Below are 25,099 nucleotides of genomic sequence, written 5' to 3'. Positions count from 1 at the left end.
CAGGAAGAAGGTAAATGCCCCAGGTGCATACGTGAGCAAGTGCACAGTGACTGCAGTAGAGAAAATGTGGCTCAAGGCAAGCCCCAAGGGACCCTGCAAGGCTGAGGGGATGCATGCAGGTCTGATCAGTGGCTTCCAGCTTGTTTCCACATCATGACTATTTTCTGGCTTCCAAAGTGGTGTCCAGTCACCACTGTGCTCCTGTAGGCTGTTTTTTCATTATTACAAATGTCACAATCTTGTGCTAATGAGAGTGGTTGCAAAGTAAATGGTGGAGGTTCTACTATTGTGGATGCTGATACCACGGGAAGCTTTCTGACCGAGTCCAACAGCCTCTGAGCAGAAAATGAAGCTGATGCATTGCCCTGTCAAGCCAGACAGCAGTACCATGGCAGGTAACTGTTCTGAAGATTTCAGACAGAAGCTAGTCGGAGGAGAGAAGATCATCTCCTGAGATCTACATGTAACAAAGTTCACATACAATATTTCCAGGTCTACTTTTAAGTAAATATAACAAAAATAACACACTACATTTTCATGTAGATTACATCCTTCAAGAAGTGAAAAGTATTTTACAAACACAGATTTTGCAACTCCTGTGAAACACAATGTATATAGTGACTTAATCCATTACTGAAACACAGCTGCTTCTAAGACTGGCAACAACAGCTCTTTCACAAATTGTAAAACATTACCATAATTTTATAAATTAGGATGGATTCTGCTGCAGCTTCAGAAGGGCCCAATAGGAAATATTCACAGCATCAAGTCTACTACACTCAATTGTTTGTCCAAATTTCACATTAGAACAGAATTTAGAAGCAACTGACTGTACTGAGCCCTAATTCTATTAAAATTAGTCACATTATTTTGTCTTTTTAACTTTCTTTATTGCACAGAACATTATAGGTGCAGTAACACAGTTCTATTAAATAATTTCACATAGTCACTGAAACCATCCTCTTTATCAAACTGTTCAGAAAAATTTGGCAAAAAGTAGCTGTTATACCAGAACTCTGTGGAATATGTTTCTGAGCTCTGTAGTAATTTATGGATGTTCCTAAAATCTTGAACATTCTAGATATGGGGTAAAAATGGCAACAGCACATAAAAACATACATCAGTGCAAGTAATTACATCTGACACACTGCAGCCTTACAACTGCAGACCTGTATAAGGGCTTCCATACTCTCATGTGGACTCATTCTAACTTCACTTAAATTCCTCCACATAAGTAATGCTTATGTAACACTTTTCATAAAAGGTTTACAGTGTCACATAAAAATGGAACATGCTTAATAACTGCTGCTTTAACCTACTGAATGGGTGTACAAGAATCTGGCTAGAATTAAAGACAAGGAGCTGGAGCTGGGTGTACATCAAAGGGGTTCTGCACCTTCACAGACATGTTCCATAAATGTATGTCAAGCATTTCTTAGCCTGACCACTGCGAAATGTCTTGAATGTTAAACAGATACTTCAAAAGGACATGCAGTAGGAAAAAGATCATTTTCTATCAAAGCAGCACCTTGTTTTTTTTGAATGTCAGATCATACTTTCTGTTTATGCAAAGTGTAGCACTTACACTGACATATTTTATTCTTCTATTCCATTTATTTCTGAGTTCTGCTTATGTAATACTCCGAATGCTAAAAAAAAAGCAAAACTACCCAGAATGATAAAAACATTCAGCATCTCTCAAAGCTTCCAAAAAAAGAGAAGCTAAACCAGAGCTAACCACTGGCTACTTTGTCTGTTGCACTTGTATTCCTCAGCAAATCAATATTTAAAGAGACACCTGCTTTGTTTTTATTTTAAATAAACTCCATAAGAAAGCAGAACTGTTTAGTGTATTAGGAGCTATTTGTTTGCACAACTTAAATATTTGCCCTTGATGTTTTCCTAGCCTAATTTTTCTGTCTGCTCACTTACCAGCTGATTTGCTGTGCTGGCCCTGGTGGGCTTTCTGCCCAGCCTAAGCCGGCTGCCAGGCGTGACAGGGACATCTGTGGGAGCAACAGCAGCAGGATCTCAGCCTGAGCCGTGCTTCCCAGCTCCTGAGGGCAGAAATGACATTCGGCAGATCCCAGTGGGAAAATGGGGTGAGGCCAGGATCCATGGGAGACAAAGCCTGTGTAGGAAGGGCAGATCCACCATGAGTAAGCGAGATGTGTCTTACAAAAAACAAACGTTACAGGTACTTTTCATACCTCACCAAGCATGAAGGCAAAAAAGCAAGGACTGGCTTATCAGGGAGATGACTCTCTGCAGGAAGAGGAGGTGAAGCTGTGACAAATTAGGGATTGTTTCTTGTTAAGAAAAAAGCTAAGATAATGTCAGTGTTATTTTCTCTTGTCACAGATAGCAAAGAACAAAACCTGCACATAACCCTTTTCTTAACAGTAAGCATTTCCTAAACATTCGTAATTCATCCCCATGCACTATCTCAGATTATATTTCACATAGATGATAGAAAAATGAAATACCAATGACTCCCTTCCCCCCAAATATTTTTGTTTTAGGATGTTGATTACAGGATCTTTTTTTTTTTTTTTCCTTTGGAAGAACTGTCTCCTCAGCTTAGGTCACCTGGATTTGCTTAATATTGCTGAACATGAAATCTGACACTTAAACTATGCACCCTATCTTTTCTTTGTAAGTGATGCCTAGCTCTTCAAAATCACACCTTTCCCAGTTCCCCATGGAAATAACAAGTCCAACTGCAGGAACAATCAGGATCAGTATCTTCCAACCCATCTCACTATATATACTTGGCCATAACACAAACAATTATTTTCAGTAATGTTTCCAAGCACTTCTTGATAGAAAAAAAGTGCTTACTACACAGAGAATCTTAAATAAGGTATATGCTCAAGTTAACTAGACTTGGCTTTTTTACAGGTGCAATTCATACAGTGTCACATCTAGCCTATGTGCTATCACTGATTACAACCTTTATTAATTGCAGTTCTTCATGTAAACCAGGAAAATAATGTCAACCAAAGACACAAGATATTGTTAAAACTGTTAATCTGACGTTCTCTCAGAAACTGACATCCTCACTGCAAATTCCTTTTCAGGAAAGCTAGATTTTCACTGTGAGAAGAATTTAAATGCTTGGAAACTATTTTTTTTTTCTAAAACGTGCAGTAAAACAGTATATGTAAGTTCTGACTTAATTAAGCACCAAGAGAGAATGTCAGATGGAATAATACATTCTAAGTCTCATCAATAAACTAAATTTCACATTACAGAAATGCAGTTGCACTAATAATTCTGGTTTGTAGAAAAAACAGGTTTGTCTTTTGTCTTTTGCACCATAACACTCCCACTTTAAATTTTAGTCCTTAGTGAGATAAGGCAGTTTATGAGTAGTACTGATGAAATTAGTAGTTTGGAACCCAGGGTTAGACCAGTCATCTAAATAACTCAGGTTTAGATAGATTTACTCTACAATTTTGTATTTACACCTATGCACATGCACCTATTTTATTTGTTATTGACACAATCACAATAAAGTTAAGGAAGTGCTAACAAAGAATAACGTTGTATTATATCAGCTAAGCAAAATTTGTAAACAGTTCTATCTGTCATGATCATTTCAGATGTGCAATATTTGGAATTGTGGATAGCATTATGTGAAAAACTGGCATAAAACCAGCAAACCATATAGTATGTTTGTTTTAAAACACTGCTAAAAGTCAAAAATTAAATTCCACCTCAGAACAATGTTCTGAGGTTTGGACTGCATTTGGCTTGAGCTGCTGTGCTCAAGCTTCATCCTGATGGTGAAGCAGAAGTCTGGAAGTCTACGTACATTAAGACAGAGAAAATACTTATGCAGTCCTTACAAACTATAACTGCACTGGGCTGGTTATTTCTGGTTACTTGTACTTTTCCTTCTGGAGGTTACACACCCGAACAAGAAGTTTACTTGCAAAAGCAGAAGTATTTACATTGACTGTGTTAGACTACAATCAATCCACAGTATTTAAAATCCTAAGCAGTCCTAAATTCACAGCCAGTTCAGCCTGTATAAGGAACTACTACTGTTTCACCAGGGACCAAACTAACATTGTGAGGCTGCATCAACATACCACCTCCACCCACAGGAGACTTCTACGGGGCCATAAGTGCTGAAACACACTGGAAGGGGATGCTAAGCACAGAGAGAGATGAGGCTTCACCTTCCCATGGTGTATCAGGTGACAGTGAGAGAACTCCACCTGTTAAGGGACATGGAAGCAAAGGCTTCTGCTGAGCCTGCCCACTCACACAGCTGAAGGCTGCATGCATGCCTCAGCTTCTGGAGATGTGATTGCTCCTGACACAGCTGTGTCTGGTTCATGTTCTGCCTTTTGTCTCCACCCTTAGCCCTCCTTTTGGAGCCTGAACTGGGATTTCATGTTTCATGTCTACAAGTCCTGGCAACCTCAAAGACCTTACTGCTAACAATGCTGCTAATTATTAGGATGCCTTTTACTTTCCAATTAGTGTTTTTCTTTAGATACCAGCAGATGACCTCTATGTATAATAGCAGCTTTGTTACTCTTTTGCAATATGATTCAAAATATACACAGGTGGTTTTGCCACAACTCTTTTGTCTCTGCTCTGATTGGTTATTGTGATTGGTTATTGTTACTGTCAATGGAAAGAAGGCTTATACATATACTCCCTGCACAAGTTAATGAGATTACTGGTCTCATTAGCCATCCAATACAAAGCCCAGTCCAAGACCCAGCTCAGGTTTGCATAGCACAAACCTTAAAAAAGAGAGGAGGGAAATCACCAAAAGTTGCTGATCCTTGCCAGGGCTGTTGCACCCTCACTTGCAGTCTCCACTCCCCTGTGGAGACTGCATGACCAGGCATCCCAGACTGTGCTGGCCGTCAGCATGATGACCTGCAGGGATACTTCAAGCACAGCAAGCTCATGTCAAGTGCAAGGGAGGCAGCTGCTGTAGATATGTGTGCCAAGGGAGTCGAATTAGGAATCTGGAGTGCCCTGGGGTGACTGGGGCAGTGACACCGATATGGCACATATCTGCACAATAAACACTATTCATGAATTGCAGGCAAGGAGCTCGGGTGGCCAGATACACAGCTCTGCCTGCTTTCAGTTCCCTCCGTACAACCCTGGTTTTCTCAGGTGACTGAGACTCTCAATAGATTTACCCCAGTGTAAGTCTTTTTACTTGAGACTAAAGCTTTCACTAGTTAAACACTCATTAATGAACTCGAACCATGGCTTCAGGTGGTGGAGAGTAAGCGGATCTTTGCCAGCATTCAATGATGTGTTACAGACTTTGTGTCCATTATTCATGATGTTGTTGCTACAGGCTCTAATTTTACATAAACCAAAGTCACAGGAGAAATGTTATGATGAGCAACTGTGAAGAGTACAGGAAAAGAATGCCATATCAGCTGCTATTAAAGACACAGTTTAGTATTATATTTTCTGATTTTGAAGCCTTTTGAGAGTGGAAACAAATTTTCTGTGAAGAGTGCCAAGGTAAAACAGAAAATTTTGAAGATGGTCTTCAAAGTTAATTTATGTCTTCTGGATAACTCAGTTCAAATTCCCCAAATATAAAAAATACACAATCTTTTATCTATAAATAAATGTACTTTACAGTTCCTTTTAGATCCTTTTTAAGAACTACTAAAATTGTATCCTAGCTATCATGTGAGCTATTGCTCTGCATCTTCTCTGGTATGCCAGAATTTAAGACCTATTGGGAAAGCAATATATCATACCACCTATGAAGTTATAAATACGCACACCAACAGCATCAACTCACCAACAGAGCAAGCAGACCTGAAGCCACTGTCCACAAAAACAAACTTCCTCTCCCTTTATGAACATAAAAACCAGGCATATGAAAATACTGACTTTGTTATTTCCCAGCATTTTTAGTATACACACAAGACAGTAATTCAACTCTGCCTGCAGGATGAATGACTTCAAAATAAGCTTCAGGCTCAGAATCCACGACATGTAAATTAAGATATACTTCATATGATATATCTTAGTCGTGAAAATGGGTCACGCATTTAAGGCATTTCTAGACTATATTTACTGATGTAACTATTTTAAATATATTCTCATGTTTACAGAATAATAATTTAATTATTTACCACATTTCATTTTCTATGAACAGTAAAAGAACTGGATTTCTATTAGCTCTCGTAGGGTGAAAAGTCTGAGTACTTCTTTGTAACCTTTCATAATTTAATGTAACACATGCTCAATTCCACAGGGAACTTCTATTCCACTACATAGAAAAGTTGATACAGTAGAAAAAGCTGAGGGGTGAAGATCACACATTGCACATGTTGAGATTCTGATTTACCAGTATCATGAAATTTTCAAATTTTTACTCTCTTGTAGCATTTTAGAACTATTGGGATTTCCTCAAGACTTTTGGGTGCTCAGTATTTGTTCAGCAGATTGTGACCAAACCATTCCAGGATCAAATTTAAAGGAAAAAAAAAAAAAAAAAAAAGGGAAAAAGAGAGAAGGTAAGAAAGAAAGATCGAAATTCTATGTGTTTAAAATGTGAGTCCAGTTGGCAGGTCAGAATGTATATTCAGACAACCCAAACAATCCAAGGAAATTTGAAATGGCACAACTATCAGTACATCCACTAGGTGTCACAAAATAATCACACAGACGAGAAACAATTATATGTACTACATGCACATCATGTACTACATGAATTAAGTGGTGCTTTGAAACGAAATCTGTTATGAGCACAAATGCAGGAAAATGTTATGAAACTCATGAATATACATACTGTCAGCAGTGTATGGGAATATCAGACACGACACTCAAAAGCTGTTGCAAACTGGGGTGTATGTCACGTAACAGATTCACATACAAATGTGTAAATGCCCGATTAAATAAAACCTTCATGAATCATAGAATTGATATTACCAGTTCTCTGAATCACAACTCTTAGGCTACTTGCTTTTTTATGTTCCAACTACTTAATTTTCTATGTTTGTATTTTGTTAGATTTTCTAAAAGAATGTGAGATTCCTTCCTGACTACGAGGAAAATGCTGCAAAGAAAACAAGTTCTGAAGAGTTGGGCGATAAGAAACAAAAAATACTTAATATTGCTGTGAAATCACAACAAATGGTGCACGCTGGAATTGAGAACAACATAACGACAGATGCTTCTTAAATCCAGACTCTTCTTATGGAAAGGTATGCTATGAAGATTTGGGTAGAAGAATTACCAAACTGAGAAATTAACCTCAACACTGGGGGCATTTAGATGTTTTAAAATATTCCTGGAACATTCCAAATTCATCATGTATGCACCTGCACTCATCCAAAACACTGACAGCATTAAAAGATCAAGCCCAGGTTGCTGAGACAAGTAATCCGGTTTTCCAAATGGTTCTGTAATGACAGTAACTTTTTCTCATAGCTGCATAAAATTTTCATGGGCCACACAGTCTGCAGTGTGATTTATCACTATCCATGCATGTACACACTACACTCAATTAAAAATACTGTAATCAACATCATATGCAAGATTAGAAAGTAGAATAAGTGAGTCAGGTATGAGGAGAAAACATGCCCTTGATGTTTGTATCATACGCACAAAAAAGCTATATGCACTCTATTGACAAGTGGCATTAAAAAAGCCAATCTAAGCAATGTTAATAACTCTCTGCCCTCTTCAGAAATACAGTAAATGAACATTTGCTTTAATACTACACTATCTGTTCATACATCATTTTATTCGCTTTGTCACAGTAAGTTGTACAATGTAAATATGTAAATGTAAATGTAATTAAGCTCACAATATGATTTGGACTTTTTACATACTACTTCTTTGTAAGATTTACTTTGTAAATGTCAAAGCTGGACAACAGATTTCAAAGTTTTGAAATACTTTCTAATTTCAGGATCATGGGAACAACACTTTTCTTCTATCCCCAATTTCCCCTCCACTTTTGAAACAAACAATTAAATACTTGAGCTTACAGGAATACAGGTACAAATTTGAGAGAAAAAATATTGGGTTTTTTTTTTTTTTTTGCTTCTAATGCCAGCATAACTTTACCTGTATGTTCTAAAGGAATCTGTTAATTGTGAAATAAACTTTCAGAAAAAAACCAAAAGCTTTTCTTTGAAGTTCTTCCAACACAAAAAGTATTATTTGATTTCAAAGAACCCTCCAAACCATGCAAAACTCAGAGTATCATGAAGTCAGTAAGAATTTTGTTATTTGATTTCAATGAAGCTATGAGTTCACCTCAGAGAGAGTCATGTAGAAAAAAAAAACCTGGTCCTACTTACCACAGAATCCAATAACCACAGAATAATGAAGTTTGGAAGACCTCTGGAAATACCCAATCCTCCTCAAAGCAAGTCTAATGAGATCAAGTTGCTAAATTCTATATCCAGTTGAATCTTGGATACCTCTAGGGATGGAGGTATCGTAGCCAATGTGGACATTTGTTGAAGTGTTTCAACACTCCTTGGTAAAAAGCTTTTCCTTATATCTGACTGGAATTTCTCATTTTCCAGCTTGTGTCTGTTAGCCCTCATTCTATTTCTGCGGCACCTTTGAGAAGAGCCTGGCTCCATCTTTTCCCTACTCTAAGATCAATCAGGTAGCTGTGGATAGCATTAAAGTTGCTCTTTTGCTTTTCTTTGCCCAGTTGGGCAGACCCAACTCTTTCAGTCTCTCCTTGCTCACCATGTACTCCATCTTGGTGGCCCTCTACTAGACTTGTGCTAGCAAGGTGGTTGCTACCTTGTAAATTAAAACTGGGCACAGAACTCCAAATAGAGTATCACAAGTGTCAAAAGGAGAGGCCCACTTCTCTACAGCTGCTGCATTTAGTCTTGCCAGTGCAATACTGAATGCAAGTTGGTTCTGCTAGAAGGGCATATGGCTACCTCATATTCACCTTGGGTATTAGGACTACCAGGTCCGTTTCTACTGAACTGATTCCTACACATCTGGCCCCCAGCCTGTATCACTATCTTCTCACTCATGACACTACTTCTCAAATTAACAATATTAAGAAGGTATTGTTTTTTTTGCTTCTTTTAATTTGAAAGCACATATATCCTAGGCCTCCCTCAGCCTTAACATGCGAAAAGTAGAACAGCTCAGAAATGTGAATGTACAGCAAATGTACATCCTATTACCCTAGCTCTTAATGCTAGAGCAGTACTTCCACCCTAATCTTACAGAAGCTTTAGTTTATGAAAATATATTGTCTCATCAGCAGCATACAAGAAACTTACTTGTGGTTATGATGCACTAGCAAATCCATGTAGTTCAGAGGTCTAGCACTTGTGTAAATCAGTATTTCACTTAACAATGGAATAATTTAAAATTAAATTGAGAACTATAATTATACTTTACTATCATTCAGTTCTTTATATCTTCTGCCACTGGAAATAAGCTCGAAAGAAGGCATCCAAGCCCAACCACAATATTCTTGGGTAGTTTGTATTAGATAAGAACATTTACACTCATAACTACATGATTTTTTTCAGCTCAATTCAATATGAGTAACTGGTTCAACTTGGTTTCTGCTCATTAAAGAGCAGTTGGAAGGAAATGGTTAATCATTGTTTGCCATCTGCTGTAGAAAATCCACACTATACAGAAACATTTTTGCAGCCAATCTAAAACCACAATGCACAAAGAGAGCAAAAGGAAAATACTGTTTTCAGCTATATATTTTTTTCAGTGCATGCTAAAATTGTAAATATTTTGTGGTTAACCCTCTCTCACTCTTTGACAGCACTTTCCTGTGGACAGTGGTCTCTGTGGTACATACCACATCATTTAGCAGTCCCTATAAAGGTACAGCAACAGTGCTATGGAGAAGCGTTAGTGGTCTGCTTCATAACAACTTAATCATGGAGAGCTAACCTATGAAACCATAAGGCCATCTTTCAGAAGGTCAGAAGGCCACAGGCCAATGCCACCTGTGAACTTCGCTGTAATCTAGAAAAATATTATCAACATTAGTAGTTTCAGCTTTTTTCCCCCATTTTTCTTCACATGTAAATAATAAACCACTTCTGTGTACTCCCCATCAGATTTCCTAGCCCATAGGCCCTTTCTAGCATTTCACTCATCTCTGCAATTGTCCCAGGAAGGCTCTGAATTCTCTAAATCTCTCCAGGCTGTTTTATCAAAACCAGCTCTAAGTTTTTCTAAACATAAATTCTAGGACTTAAAATGTATCAAGCCAAGAAAATGCAAAAGATGTTGCCATCTCAAAGAGAAAGAGAAATGAAAGAGGAAGATTGGTGACTATTCACGCTATTTTCTGGCTCATCTTCCCCATCTGGTAGTACTGACTGGGGCTGTGTCATAATTAGAGAGGGAAGTAAGTTGCTATTTTTGGATTGTTTTTTAATCCACAATCTTCCACAAAAACTGTATTTGTTTTAAAATGAAGAAAAAGACATGTGAACGACGTAGAAAATATTCCACTTAAAAACAGAAAGATTGCTGGAAAAAGGCAGTTCATAAAGTTTTATTAAAATACTCATTGCTAATAGGTGGCAAAAATATCAGAAGAAATGCTAAGAGTAAGAAAATCAATACTGCCAAACCTATTCTTCTATCAAAGATCTAGCACTAGTGGCCATAATTCAGATTATTGAAGTCTTCTTTCAAGACTGATTAAAGTTCATTTCAGTAATATCAGCAGGGATGCCTGGCTCCAATGATCTTAATACTGAGAGTGCTAAAGCCTGCAGTTTTCTAGTAGAAAATAAAAGCTTGTTCCTCTAGGCCTTATTGCAAATACAGAACTCACAGCATATCCAAAGACCTGTCAGTCAAAATATTTTTCCTTTAAAAAAATCTCATAAAAAGAACACTGAGAAATAATCCCTCCAACTTCCTTCTTTTGCAAGCCATAAACTTTAATCATCCTCCTCCTCTTTGCAGATCTCTGAGGTATGTAACTGGGAAGACTTATTACACATTTCTGAAACCTGCAAATAGCTTCTTATCTGGGACAACTTGTACCACCAGAGATCTTAAAAGAGAGTAATCCAGTAAGCCTTTGGAGACTTTAGTGTTCACGACCCAGTGCTGTCTAATATGCACTGGGGGTATTGCGAGAGAGTGATGTTAGAAGTCCCCCTCTATCAGAGCTTGTAGCAAGAGAAAGAAAGATTTAATGAGAACAGTGCACAGTAGTGCACTGTTTGTAGTAGTGCACAGTTTTCCAAGAACTCAGAAAAAGATATTTTCAAATCAAAGAGTAAAATGGAATACAGAAAGGTTCTCTGGATATTCAAAGAGTTGGATTCATTTCACAACTGTACAACAGATTTTCAAGATTTTCTTTGTCTTCTTATACAAGTATTTTCAGAAAAGTAAGTTCAGTTCTCTTGGGTTTTTCATGTACTATAGTAACTAGTCAGACTTTCAAAGGCAAACTACAACCCTGCTTATTTCCCTGAGCTGATCCATGCTGAATGATTTCAAGTATCACTGTCAAGGCTATATGTCTTAAAATATTCACATCTGTGTTTCACTTCCACACCTGCAAACTATTATGTCCCTACCTTTATGAATTGAGGAGTACAAACTTATAATGTCCATGAACCAACTTTGAGAATCTTTGGTGGTAAAGTCACACTGGTATGTATATTGATTGATGGAATCTGTTTCTTGGGGACTCAATCCTACAACTGTCTTCAGTAAGAAGGGAACTGGAATTCTACAAATCCCCAAAACATGATCAGGAGATGTCACAGGTGTCAGTAAGACAGGCTGCTCTAAACTGCAGGGTGTCTGGCTTTTGAGCCAGTCCCAGGAATGAGGAAGGTACTTTTCATACCTTTCTTTACGTGAGTAAAGTGTCCTCTCTCAGATGTATCTGTGCTGATTTCAACTGTTCACTGTGCATGTTGTTATTATACTGTATCTTATTACAAAGCGGAGATATTTAGATAAAGATCTGACTTCCCTTTCTAAGCACAGCAATGCTCTTTTACAGACACACAGTACTCATCAATTCAGATTCTGGTTTTTAGAGGTTAAGACTATATATATATATGGACATCTCAAACCTACCTACAAACTCCTAAAGAAGTCTTAAAATTCCCTGCATCTACTCATTAAAGTCTCAAGATTGTTTAACTAAAAGATTTGAGGTTGGATGCTTTAGGAATAGTGGATCAATTCTCAAGACCAAAGTTCTAGCACTCCAAATCACCCTAGGTGCTTAAAAGTAGCATTCTGTCAGATGGAACACAGCTTTTCTTGAATGTGTTTCTCCAGAGCTGTTCAGAAACACTTCAATTCACTGCCCATAATGGTGAGACTGGCATAATTGATGACCTGAAACACCAGCAAAATTATCTCATTCATCCCTCAGCTGGACCCAGCAGAAGCTGCAAGTCAAAGGCCACACCAACAGGAATTTGATACCAGTTGACATTATACAGCCATTTTTTTTCTAGGAAATTCTTCTTTTTGTAAGTTTGATTAAAAAGATCCATCAGGAAGACACATCAACAGCTTTCTACCGACATGTATATAAGTAAAGCACATTATTAATACTAAAATATCATCCCTAAGCCAGCAGGAATCAGGCACAATAAAACATAAGGTATGCTCAAGTATACACAATCTTAATCTATGACAAGACACAGCTATATAGGGCTGTACTCTTGTAGACATAACAAAAGACATAGAAGAAGTCCATACTCTGTTTTATTCTTCTGGATAGATCCATGTCTTTGGTTGAGGATTATATATCTTTATATATGTTTTCCATTAGTATTAACAACCATTTTTGTAGCACTCAACTTTTTACCCGTACTCTCTACATCACTACATCAACATCTATTTGATCTATCAGTGATATCATTCCATCAAGATTTAATAGCTATTTTCTACAGTTCAAGCATGTTAACACTTGCTTTCACCTACGGTACAGCTTATCCTTCTCCTTTTAAAATTCTAATGATGTATAAAACAAAGTACCCTTATACAGCATGACTCAGAAATGCATTATATTCCTTTCTTCAACTAATGGTAAAGGAAATGAGTACAAAACAAAGGCAAAAGAGTTCTCTATTCTCATGTATAGTTTTATACTGAAATCCTGAGTGTCAAATGAACATGGCTTTTAGGAAAGTGTCAGCAACTGTAAGAGTTACATAAGATAGAGATAGAAAAATATTTTGCAAAGAAAAATGACAGTCACTTGAGAAGATGATTTATACTTCAGTTTCAGTACGCCAACAGCCAACATGTGACCTGACATTTGCTAAAGAAATCAAATAGACATTCAGCAAGATTACAAAAGTAAAAGCATTAATTGTTCCACACAAGCAGTTCCTCTTTGTACTAGAGTAAGATCTAGAACACTATGAAAAAAAAAGAAAAAAAGGTCACAGTAACAGGTCTTCCTGTGCATTTTGTTTTAACTTAATTTACAAAAGCCAAGTTATGTTGTTCATGCTGGCCCTTTTGCATCATGTGTCATATTCTTTATGGACAAGAAAGATTCACAATTCACATTCCCTGTGTGTTTTAAGTTACTTTGCAAGAGAATTTGACTGCTAAAGCAGTGCACAAGGAATGCATGGCTGTTGACATACACGTTCCATACCTGACAGAATATGACAAAAAGGACAACAAATGCAAGGATGTCCAAATAAGGAAGATGAGCTGGTTGGTGAGGTGAACTGGCTTAGATTGTTAGCTCTGTTATATACTTCCTGTATGATCTGAAATGATTTCATGAGCCCCTGGGGCTCTGTTTTATCACTTTTTTAATTGAGATCATAATTCCCTTTCTCACACTGAAAGGCTTAATCATTAATAGGTTCAATTCAATGCTGGGCAGATAATCAATACAAATTTTATGCGTGACTGAAGAACCATTTAACCTCAGATCTTAAGTGGCATATAGCCTTGTGTCAGCCTCTTAGCAGCCACTGCATAAATATTATATATGCACATTACTGAGAGTATTTGAGGGACATGAGTTGTCAGCAGTACTGATATTGCATTCCTCAAGTTACAAATCTGCAGAACAACAAACTTAAGAGAACATGTCCTTTAAATACAGAGCAAAACAAGAACTAGCACATTCATTTGTAATGGTTATACATGACAAAGAAAAGAGAAAATGGTATAACTTGTGCACTGAGTGTTCAAGTGCAATGATTTAAATGAATTCATGAAATGATTATCTTAAAGCCTCAGAAATCAACAGTGTCTGGGAGGATTTTATTTTGGTGTTGGGAGAAGCACTGTTTTTACTGACTTCTCCCAAGAACACAGCTCATGAATGTGACCATCATTTACTTCTAGAAATACAGCTACAATTCAACACAGTAATGACTTTTAAGATGTATCTTGAAGATACTTATAAAGATATATACTTACTCTGGCAACAGAAGAAAAAATTCTTTTCAGAACACCTTTCCCTAGGACTATTTTTAAAGCTTATTGCCAGAATTTATCTATCATGAAGACCTCTACACCAGCAAGAAATTCTGCACTGTGACTGTCATAGATACCTTGTCATTTTCTTTGCATAGATGACCAATTTTCACTTCTTTCCTCTTCTAACTTCATTAGTTCGTCTTGTAACTTGGCTCCCCCTAGGTCATTTCTCTTTCTCAAAAAGGAAAGGAGAAAAAAAGCTGTAAAACATTTCCATTATCATTATGAGGGAAGAAAGTGAGAAATGGACATACAGACACTAAATGCAGTTCTTCCAAAGAGTTCTGTTTACAAGGAGTTTGCTTCAGTATATGGGCAGTAACCCACTTTACACTTATTTTGAAAGCCTTGATCAAAGGTAAGAGGGGCATTAATGGTACTTTACAGTCAGGGAAACACTGACTTAAAATTACTGAGACTATTCAATTTAGTTGCTACTAACCTTGAAAGCTTCAAGTAAAAAAGTCTCCTCCACTTCCACAGCTAAACAATTTTAAAGTAGTTACCAGATATATTTTTTTTTACTTTTACTCCTAAATATTGGAATTACATGCAGTCCTTTAAAATTAGTATGACTAGTGGTAGTAGAAAAGTTAACTGTGCTTTGACTAATCAATCAGGAAAAGATATCAATACATCAGGTCTAAATTATTCATAACATGTAGTAGTCAGCAGCTTAGTCTCTCTGCAGCCAACGATACTAGTAATTTTTTGGATAGTAAATGTGTATCATTAATACCTTTACAAATGGATGGTAATCAGACTTCAATATAGACACCATTGATTGCACACAAAAATACATACAGCATGGTGAAATAACAATCTTTGTTTTCTTGCCTTGTGATCATTTCAGGACCACGACATGACACTAGATAAATTATTCTAGGTCATCCCAAAGAAGTGATGTTCTCTGCCTATTCATCAATCTACTCATTTATTCATTCTCACTCAATTCACTTATTACTGATTTCTATTTTCTCCAGCTAATTCTGCTGCTTTTTTGACGAAAGGTTACTCTTTTCCACAATGTCCTTAGCATTTGTATATATAGAACCCAGCAAATCTCCTTGAAACACTAACTTTGTCCAATAAGAGTCACCAATGCTTACCCACTGTTCATTCCAACCCTTTTGTTTTTCTGAAAATATGAACTGTGTTAATGCTATGTTTCTATAAACTATTTGTCTTGTTTTGCATTATGTACCAAGCTAATTTTCTATTTTTTTTTTAACCTCTTTCATTATTGGTCTCTCATGCCACAATTTACCCTTATACCATTCCCACACTATTCTTAGGTAAGATTTTTCTCTCTTTTACTGTTGTTTCCATAACTCACCTTAGAACTAAAACATTCAGGCTTATTTTTCTCAAAGTCTTAGCAATTCTTTATTTTTCTTTTCTGGTCAGAGATCAGCTCCTCTTCTTCTACTTGTCCATTGACATAATACTTTGTTCTCTATTTAACTTATTCTGAAATGTGCTAGTTCATCTCGTGCCATTCTGCACAGCTGAAAGAAGAAAAATGCATGTATATATTTTTCCTTAAAATAGAACACAGGTACTATATAAAATGTACATGAAAATAATCCTTAGCTTCAGTCATAAATGTGGCAAATGGGATCCCACCAGCAGAAAACAGTCCAGACACAAGATGGGACAGAAATTCTGCTGGTAAAGAAACTCTTCAAACTTGACTGCCTTAAATTGTACGAAGAATATGTGCTGACACAGTACCATATTGAGATTTTATAGACGTGTTTTTCAGACTATTCCATTATTACACTAGGCTACAATCCTGCAGATGTTTAGATATGACAAATTTCAGTCATGCCAGTATTTGTATTATTGGGTCTTAAATTCCTTCTCCAGAGAGTTAAGGAGAAACCCCCTCACTCTTAGATTCATAATAGAAGAGTGGCAGTTGTTAGGTATTCCTCTTGTTGAAGCATGAGAATGTACTACAAGAAACATTAAACTTCTGTCTCTTTTCTGATAAAGCATTGTGCCTATGCTTCAAACCCTTCAAAGTCTTACTTAAATACGCAATTCAAATTAAACAGGTCTACATTTTGTTTTGAATTGGGCTATTATTAGACATCATTTGAAGGTCATTGGGATAAGCCATCCTTTTTAACAGATCTGAGCTTCTGAATTCCCTGCTGTGCACAAACTTAGACATTTCCTGGCTTTTTGTTTTTACTTTCTTGTTATGTGTTTAAATCCATATTTAAAAAACGTCTGGGGCAATTTATCAACTTGGTCACAGAGCTACTTCTACTAGTAGCTTATAAAAAGGAAAAAAAAGACCAAGGTGCTGAGGGGAAGGGGTTGTGCACAATCTGAAATACTGGTAATTTGACAGCTATGATATAAAAAACAGATCTTTTCTTTTCTTTTCTTTTCTTTTCTTTTCTTTTCTTTTCTTTTCTTTTCTTTTCTTTTCTTTTCTTTTCTTTTCTTTTCTTTTCTTTTCTTTTCTTTTCCTTTCCTTTCTTTTCCTTTCTTTTCCTTTCCTTTCTTTTCCTTTCTTTTCTTCTCTTTTTTTTACTTGCAAGGGTAATCCATGTTTTCTTACAAATTCCTGACGTATGCAACAAGATGTACAGCAAAGAGGAAGAATAAAATATCACGCATATTCAATATAACATGCAAATGAAACCTCATTGTGGCCATTTAATGTAGTGAATTAGCAAATGAAAGATGGCTGGTTTGTTCACAACACTCTGGACCAGCAATCCTACACTCAGAATAGGAGTCCAGCAAAGCACAAATCTGAAGTACCAAACCACCACTGGATACCTGTAAGCATCGAGGAGAGTGCCGAGGCTTCAAAATAAACTTACTTCCTTGATCCTAATGAGATATTTCTTTTTAAAGTCTACTTCAGGAATATACGCATTTTAAAACAGAAGAGGAAAATTCTCTGGTTTGGGAGCATAACTAGTCCATTTCAACAGAAAGAAACATGTAGACATGCTAGCAGAACAACACTCAGCTCCTCCTATTTAGTTCATGGTTTTATTGATGTTATTTTTTACTAACAATGATAGCAGTGCAATGCAAAACGGCAATAAGCCGTATAACTAACAGATACTGTACACCAAAGCAGTAAAGACAAAATTCACTGTGCAACACTACAAGGTGTTCACTTCAAGGAAAGAAAGCTTGCTATCCTCGTATTTGATTAAGCAAATGAACACAGCTCACAAGACGGACCAAAACCTTATTGCTATTTCTTTTCAACCCCTTAAAGTATAGATTGCAAGCATTTTTTTTGGAGGATTTGCCACCAAGAGCAGTATGTTTCAATTTACATTATCTCTCAGCTGGTCTTCAGAAATCAGAAAACCACTGTTCCACTTTTACTTGCATTATTTCCTTCACATTGTAGAACAATAGTAGGCAGCAATTTAAGTAAGCCCTAAGTAGGCTATTGCACTTTCACAACTTCTACAGGTTCTTCCACCAGTACTGGTCAGACTACAGTCTTATCTTTTTCCCATATTCAAAGTTCCCTGTGCATGCTATCTGATTCCTGGACTGAAAATATCACATACTCTTAATTAGAAAATGCTGAGATCTGATACAAGCGTACAAAGAATTAGAAGTACTTTTCTGAGTAGATCTCTTCAGGGAAGTATTTTCTTTCAGAAATATGCTGACATAGCCTACAGCACCTAGATTTCAATAATCTAATAAAGCACATGAAATTTCCAGTCACATTTATATTGACAGCATTCCCATAGAAAAACTCTCACTTCAAATAATGAAAAGAAGTTCCTGAACTTACCCTAATAATAGCACTCAAGTAAAACAATCACAATACTTGATCCTGATCTACAGGAACTAAAGCATCAGTTCACTGAGACATACTATTAAAACCTAATCACAATAGGAAGTACACATCAGTATTATGAATTACAAAGATGCTACTCCTACTTTGATAGTAGGAGTCTTGATGACCAGACTGGAGTTTACTTCCTCTAAAATTTTTTAGTAATACTTGTAATATTTAGGTAGGATTCTGAACAAAAAGTTGCTTACATTCAAAATGGTCCTTGACCATTGACCTTGACCTACTAAAAACAAACCCTACTAAAACGCAGCAGACAATGCTCAAGTAGGATCTCCATGATATGGCACCACTGGTCTCATTTTAGGAAAGTGCTGACCTAGACTGCCAGACTGGCTTTTGCTCTAGTCCAGGCTGGTAATTCTTAAGTTCTTAGGATTTTTAACTGAGGAGACTGTGCTGTCAAGTTGTGGCAAAAAGATAGGCAATAAAAATGCCTACCAAAATGGCTAGGCTGTAATAATTTACAGTCAAATGCTGCAATAGAATACAAGCAAGAAGACCATCACTGCAGATGGGGAAGTGCTAGAACTGAAGTCCAGTTAATTCAGATCCTGAAAGTGCCTCTACAATTCCCTGTGGAGCACATTCCACAGCAGAAATTGTTAGCCATTGATAGCTCCTAGTTCTAAGATTCATATCTCACTGAAATTTTGCATGGAAAAGGCTTTGGCAATAAAAATGAAGTGCAGAGACATCATCAAGAGCACCTTGTAAAAAGAACTGCGAAACCTGTAATGGCACATGTGTCCTGTTACAGAAATGTGGCCCCATACACTGGAACCACACCACCACCAAGAGGGTGTCCTTGTGACCAACCTGAGTATAGCCAGCAGTACCTTGTGGCTTTTGAGTGACAGCACCAGAGCACCATCCCTTGTGGCATCTCTGGCTTTGCTGGGGGGACCACTAGGCCTTCATTGAGAGCTATGTGAAGCAAACTTACTGCCCCTTTATGCCAAACATGGCAAATGCCTGTCAGAGGTACTGATGTGAATGGTTCTCCATGCATTGGTCATGAAAACCAAGCCAAAAAGAACACAGCTCGTGAGTTTGCTAAGAATTTGCTCCTGTGCTGAATCAGTAAATGCAGTAGTTGTATCTGATACTGCTTTGATGCTTTTTTTTTTTTTGTCATTAACAAAGAATATGTGTAACTTCTTGAGCGAAACCCCTGTTCTGGAATGTGTTGAACAAATATTTTATAAAAGAGGAAAAGTTCGGCTTAGAGTAATTTTGCTGTCAAGTGATTTCTTAGAACTCAGAGCCAAAACAGGTAACAGCCCTAAGGAAGTGCTGTACTGCTTAAAAGAGCTTAAGAGTCACACTGCACACTTTGCATTGGGGCTTGGGGACAAGGATGGAAGCAGAGTTTTGCCAGTCAAATAAAGATTTCCCACATGTTTGTCAACGCAATTTCCTTCATCAAAACCCGATAAAGGAGCAGTTAAAGAAATGCATACTTAATGAGGCTGCACGCTAATGAGGTTACTTCTATATTACAGAGTTGGGATTAGCCAGTTAATTTTTCAAACTATCTAACTTGGAAAATAGCGTTTGGCAAAGTCTCCTGACATCTGCCACAACTTTATTTAGCCTCCTGCATTCCCTGGAGGTACTGCATATGAGCTGCTCTGCAGTACGCACTAGAGCAACTGCAGACAGAAGGGAATGTAGACAGACATGCAAAGTGTTTAAAATAGGAAACACAGGCTCTGTGCTGGGGGCTAGCATAACAGGTGTATATATATTGGGAGCTTATATTAATGAGGCTTCTGTTACACATGCACAGGGCTGCCGGCAGCCCTTTCAGAAGTAGCTGGGTATTTTGGTAAAAGTCAGACAGAGTAACCTCGTAGTAACCTCCAGTCTGGCTCACAGCCACTAGGGAGGCTTCTGAAGGACTGTCCCTTGGTGGTGCATTGATTAGATTTCTTCCCATAATACATCCAGTGTTTCTGCTCAGCAAACCTTACTGACAATTGAATCAAGAATAAAGAGTGAGGGGGGGAATAAAAGCTGATCTCCACGTGAAAGTGGGCCATAAAATTAACAAGGTTCTCAACATCAAATAATTCTATCTGCTTTCTTGTGGTCAGAAAATCAGTCTGTAAAATAAAAAAGCAAGCACTGAAGGAAGAAAAACAAACTGAAAAAAATCAGAATTCATGCAATGTCAAAGTCAAGTACTTAAACATACAAAACACAAGAAATCTAAAAGCTTATCTTCTCCTAGTGACATTTAAATATTTCCTTACCCACATACTGCACATGCATCGCTTCTGTATACCAGTTATGCTGTAAAATGTACATCTTCAACAGTCTTTCATGGTGCTGTGGAAATGCTAATATAAACATTTCTTAATTTCTATGTCTTGCAGCATCAACAGTGCACAGAGAAAGCACCTTCATCAAAACAAACAAAAAGGCCACACACGCTTGAATAAAATGTGGATGATTAACCGGGACATGGCAAGTCTGCAGTAGAGTTCTTTCTCTTCTAAGAATATTGGTTCATATAGATAGTAGGGCATGATATTTCTTCCCACCTAGAACTCTCTAATTAAGCTGCTGGATGCAAGAAATACACAGTTGTCTGTGCTGACTTACTTCAGTGAAAGCGCTGAGCCTGTCCGGCAGGACACGTTTTGAATTCACAATACTTTAATTACCACTGTAAACAGACTTTCATAGAAACTTTTCAAGTGAATGAGATTGTGAATGCAACGATTCAGCACAAAAGTTTCTCAGACCTGCCGGATTCTTTAATAACATTTTAATCAATGCTTTTTGCAGCATGCTAATCTGACTCCTAAGAGAGCTGATAGTGTCTGTACAAAAGGTTAGGCTTTTGTAGGCTTTTTTGGTAGAAAATGAGGAACCCGAGATTTTTGTTTGTGGCTTACTAATAATTTTTACTAGAATGATCCCTAATTGTTAAAAAAGAAACTAAGCCCCAAATCATCATCTGTGGAAAGACAATGGTCATGCTGAGCACTGTAAATAAGCTGCCCATTCATTTAAGAAGGGAACACCACTTTCTATCACCAGTGAATCATCTAAGCTGCAAATAACAATTACAACTCTCACCTACTTGGTAATTCATAGAAGAAAAACTATGATCTTTCTAATGTTAACACAATCCAGTACAAAGCATTAAGGTAGGCAGGATGAATAGGACTATTCATGACTTCAACTATCCCCAATGCATGATGAACGATAAAGCAAGAAAATGGCATATTTTACAGTATCTAGAGAAAGACAGGAACATAGTAAATGGGATTGCTTCAATAGGAAATAAAAATACACAAATAATTCATTTATATATTCTCTAATAGCAAATGCTCTCAGAATGATCCAAAAATTGTATGCATAGATAGGAAGACTGGTGTAGCAGTCATCCTAATTTCTGAAATTTTATAACCATATTGGGATACCAGACTAGATGTAAATTCCATCCATTGAAGCTACAAACATTACCACAACTGGGTCCTGATGAACAGAGACAGAAGAAAAGTGCTTCTTGATACATGGAAAAGAGTTGTCTAGCATCAAGGGGAAACAATGGTAACGACCTACAAATACTGGCATTTGTTTGGGGTTTTCTACCTGAGTTTTTTAAAATTAATGAGTTTCATAAAGTAATGCCAAGAAGAAAATAATCACATAAGTACTATCTAATTAAAAAGACATCACCATAGGAAGCCTAACACAGCTGGTGCTGAATTATTAGCAAGCCTTTTTACTTTTTTTGTTTAAAAAACTGATCTGATCATCTTTGACCCTTTGACATTAACTACGGGAAAGGAATGAAAGCTGACCATTCACCTGGCACTAGCTTACATTCCTAGCCACTGTTGATCTGTAGAGACCTGCTGAGTGTCCAGGCACCATGCAAGTGAATTGCTTGGAAAACTCTTGCTAAAACTTGCAACCTATATTCAAGAGGAGAAGATTTTTACTTAACATAAAAAAAAAAAAAAAAGAAATAAATTAATCAATTACAAAAGAAATCCAAGCATGTTTAAGAAAGAGGATCAGATTTTTTCATGGGGCTTTCAGAGCTTCAATTGTGTAGCGAATATATTTTGCACAAACAGGACTTAAAATATTCAAATACAACTTGAGTTTTGAGTGCCATTGCTTTCTCATATTCAACATCTTCTCAAAAAAGGCTCAGAAAAAAATCAGACACTTGAATGACACTCCACTGTGCAAGTCTGTCCTAAACCCCTCAGGCAAACAAAGCATAGAATTGCACGAGGAATAAAAACATTTATTAATAACATACTCTACTAAGAGGCCTACTAGGTCTTTTGTTTATGCCACAGATATTTAGGTCTGAACTAAGAACATATATAAATTTATCTGACACACAAAAGTGCAGTAACTTTAAAAAGAATAAAGAGCATGTGTAAAAATTAGCTATTATTGCAAATTTCTGAAGAAGGCATTCTTGTACAGAGATTGCAGAGTTTTGCAGAGATTCCACGGAGTTTTTCATCCTTTCTGCCCCCTTAACATTCTGGGCAAAAAACTCCAGGCTGTTCTCTTGCTTTGGACAGAATAATAATCAACAGTCCTTCTCAAATTACTTGAAAGCTAATAGATTTCAGCTGAGAGACTCAAAACTAGAATTATTTACCTGTTTAGTTACTGGACGCACTCTTGAGTGCTCTGTACATAATTTCTGTTATTGTAGAATGGGCATATTCTAGCCAGCGTTTGTCCTCTGAAATTTCCATGTGCACCAATGTGCCCCAAGTATACTAGAAAGGACACAGCAAGATCCTCTCACCTCTACGTTTCTCAACATGGAATACAGTTTCTGACATTCTGTTAATGAGAAGGAAGTAGTCCATGGGATGTACATGTGGATAACTTACCCCCAAGCACTTTGGGTACTATGCAGACAAAATGCCTGCCTTTCTTCTTTCAGCGCCTGCCTTCAAGCCATACCGGTGGCTTACACACAGTAATTTGATGTACTAGGGTTCAACTAAAAATAGATGGCAACGAAGTTCTGCCAAAAGAGGTGTCTGCTCTGGCTCATTCCACCAGCAAATGGTGTTTGCAAAAACTATGCAAGGAACCTCACATGGCTGCTTTCCAGATGTCAACATAGCAGACACATCTCAAGGAAGCAGAACATGCTTGCTGTCTATTAAAATTAAACATGTAATAGGAAGGGACCTAAGGGAACAAGTCCAGTTCCTTGCTGCCACAAACAAGCACAAAACGTAAGCCCTTGTTATTGCTACTTTAAAAAAAAAAAAAAAAAAAGTACAATTTATGCACATTTGTACAATATGTACAATTATCTACATCTGCATGATGCCCATATGATCGGCTTTCTGAAAGAGTCTGGTAGACATAGGAAGCTGTCCTGAGAAGAAAATGGGAAGAAGCACTTTTCAAAACAATTATCCTAAAAGAAAGTAAAGCATCTGTATGCATCTTCCACCCTACAAGCCACAACACTACCCAAGAAAGCCCAGCATACACTATATTTTTAGAGTGATCTTCAATCAGGTGTGGCAATTTCTTTGCCCCTCCTCACTTAGTCTATAATTGTGTTCCTTACATGGCAACTAGTCTTGCTCGAAGTGCTTACTCCATTATATAATTCCAGATTGTTCCTTTGAGATCTTACTGTACAAGTATGGGTGAAGAAGAAAGGAAAAATAATTCTATAGAAGTAGTTTCATATGCTTTTGCACTATTGTATACGCCGTTTTCAGAGGTGCTTGGCACTAAGGGTGCAAGGTATTAAAATGATTGATTGATTGCTTTTTAAAAATAGAAGTACTGTTCTGATACTAGGATTAACTATTATCATTAAGATACGGCAGAATTTTAAACAGCTTTGAATCTGCACCCTACTGTGAATGTAAAGCACCCTTCCCATTCCCCCTTGCCCACATTCTACGCACAAAAAAGAGTTTTTCATAAAGGAAGCAAATGCCACTAACTGCACTGCTTGCTCAGTTAGCACCCCATCCATAGGACCACGACAACAATTCCACAGTATCCCTTCAATTCCTGTAGTACACTTTCAGTTTGCTTTCAGCAAACTTGAAGCCTCCCTTCCTCCCTTTTTTTTCTGAACAATATTGGTTGCTCTATGGGAGAAGCTTAATTATAGTGATTTCAAAGGTTCTTATTTTTAAACATCCTATATACTGTAGATCAAATCTCTGTCATTGAAGGGGTTGTGAATAATACTCAGAATAAATAGCATAAATTGGTGGCCTAGTGCAATGCGAGCAGGTTCTGATTCAGAGCTGGGTTAGCAACTGCAGCTACAGGGAGATCCTGCCAGCAGCACGTTTATGCCAATAGAAAAGAACAGTTGATGGCATCTACCCAAGGTCAGCTCCTCAAATTCGGGAGCTGGTCTTCTTCCAGACACTGCAAAGTCACTTGTTTAAATGCAGCCAGTCGGCAACAATTAAGCATCTAAATAAAATATGCAGAGTTTGTGCTCCCTTTGAAATCTCCTCCATGCCATGCTGTTTATTTTCTATTTCTCACAGTCTTCATTATCCAACAATCAGGCTACAAAATGGCGGTCAGAGTGAGGCAGACATTTTGTAACTGTCTCATTAAAAGCTAACGGAACAATGGAAATGCACTGAATGAAAAGAAGCAATTTGAGGAGCCGAATGGAGCACATAACATTACAGCTGCTGAGCTTTTAAGCAAATCCTTTATCTAACTTTTATGCAAAGTTGAAACAAAGCCATACTGAGACACAATCTGACCATATTTAACCCC

General features: G+C 37.2%; 1 long non-coding RNA gene across 7 annotated transcripts in view; it reads right to left on the bottom strand.

Annotated features, from left to right (window-relative positions):
* Positions 1-25,099, bottom strand: part of LOC125696753 (uncharacterized) — a 120,757-nt gene that overhangs the window by 5,758 nt on the left and 89,900 nt on the right. For all 7 annotated transcript variants that reach the window (XR_007378510.1, XR_007378511.1, XR_007378509.1 and 4 more), the window contains 3 exons: positions 15,806-15,977; positions 14,544-14,644; positions 1,933-2,131 (listed from right to left, as the gene is read on the bottom strand). This is a non-coding gene — a long non-coding RNA (uncharacterized LOC125696753). The remainder of the gene's footprint in view (positions 1-1,932; positions 2,132-14,543; positions 14,645-15,805; positions 15,978-25,099) is intronic.

This window comes from Lagopus muta, chromosome 1 (assembly GCF_023343835.1).
Source record: "Lagopus muta isolate bLagMut1 chromosome 1, bLagMut1 primary, whole genome shotgun sequence".
Taxonomy (NCBI): Eukaryota; Metazoa; Chordata; class Aves; order Galliformes; family Phasianidae; genus Lagopus; species Lagopus muta.
This window is presented reverse-complemented; position numbering and strand designations above follow the sequence as displayed.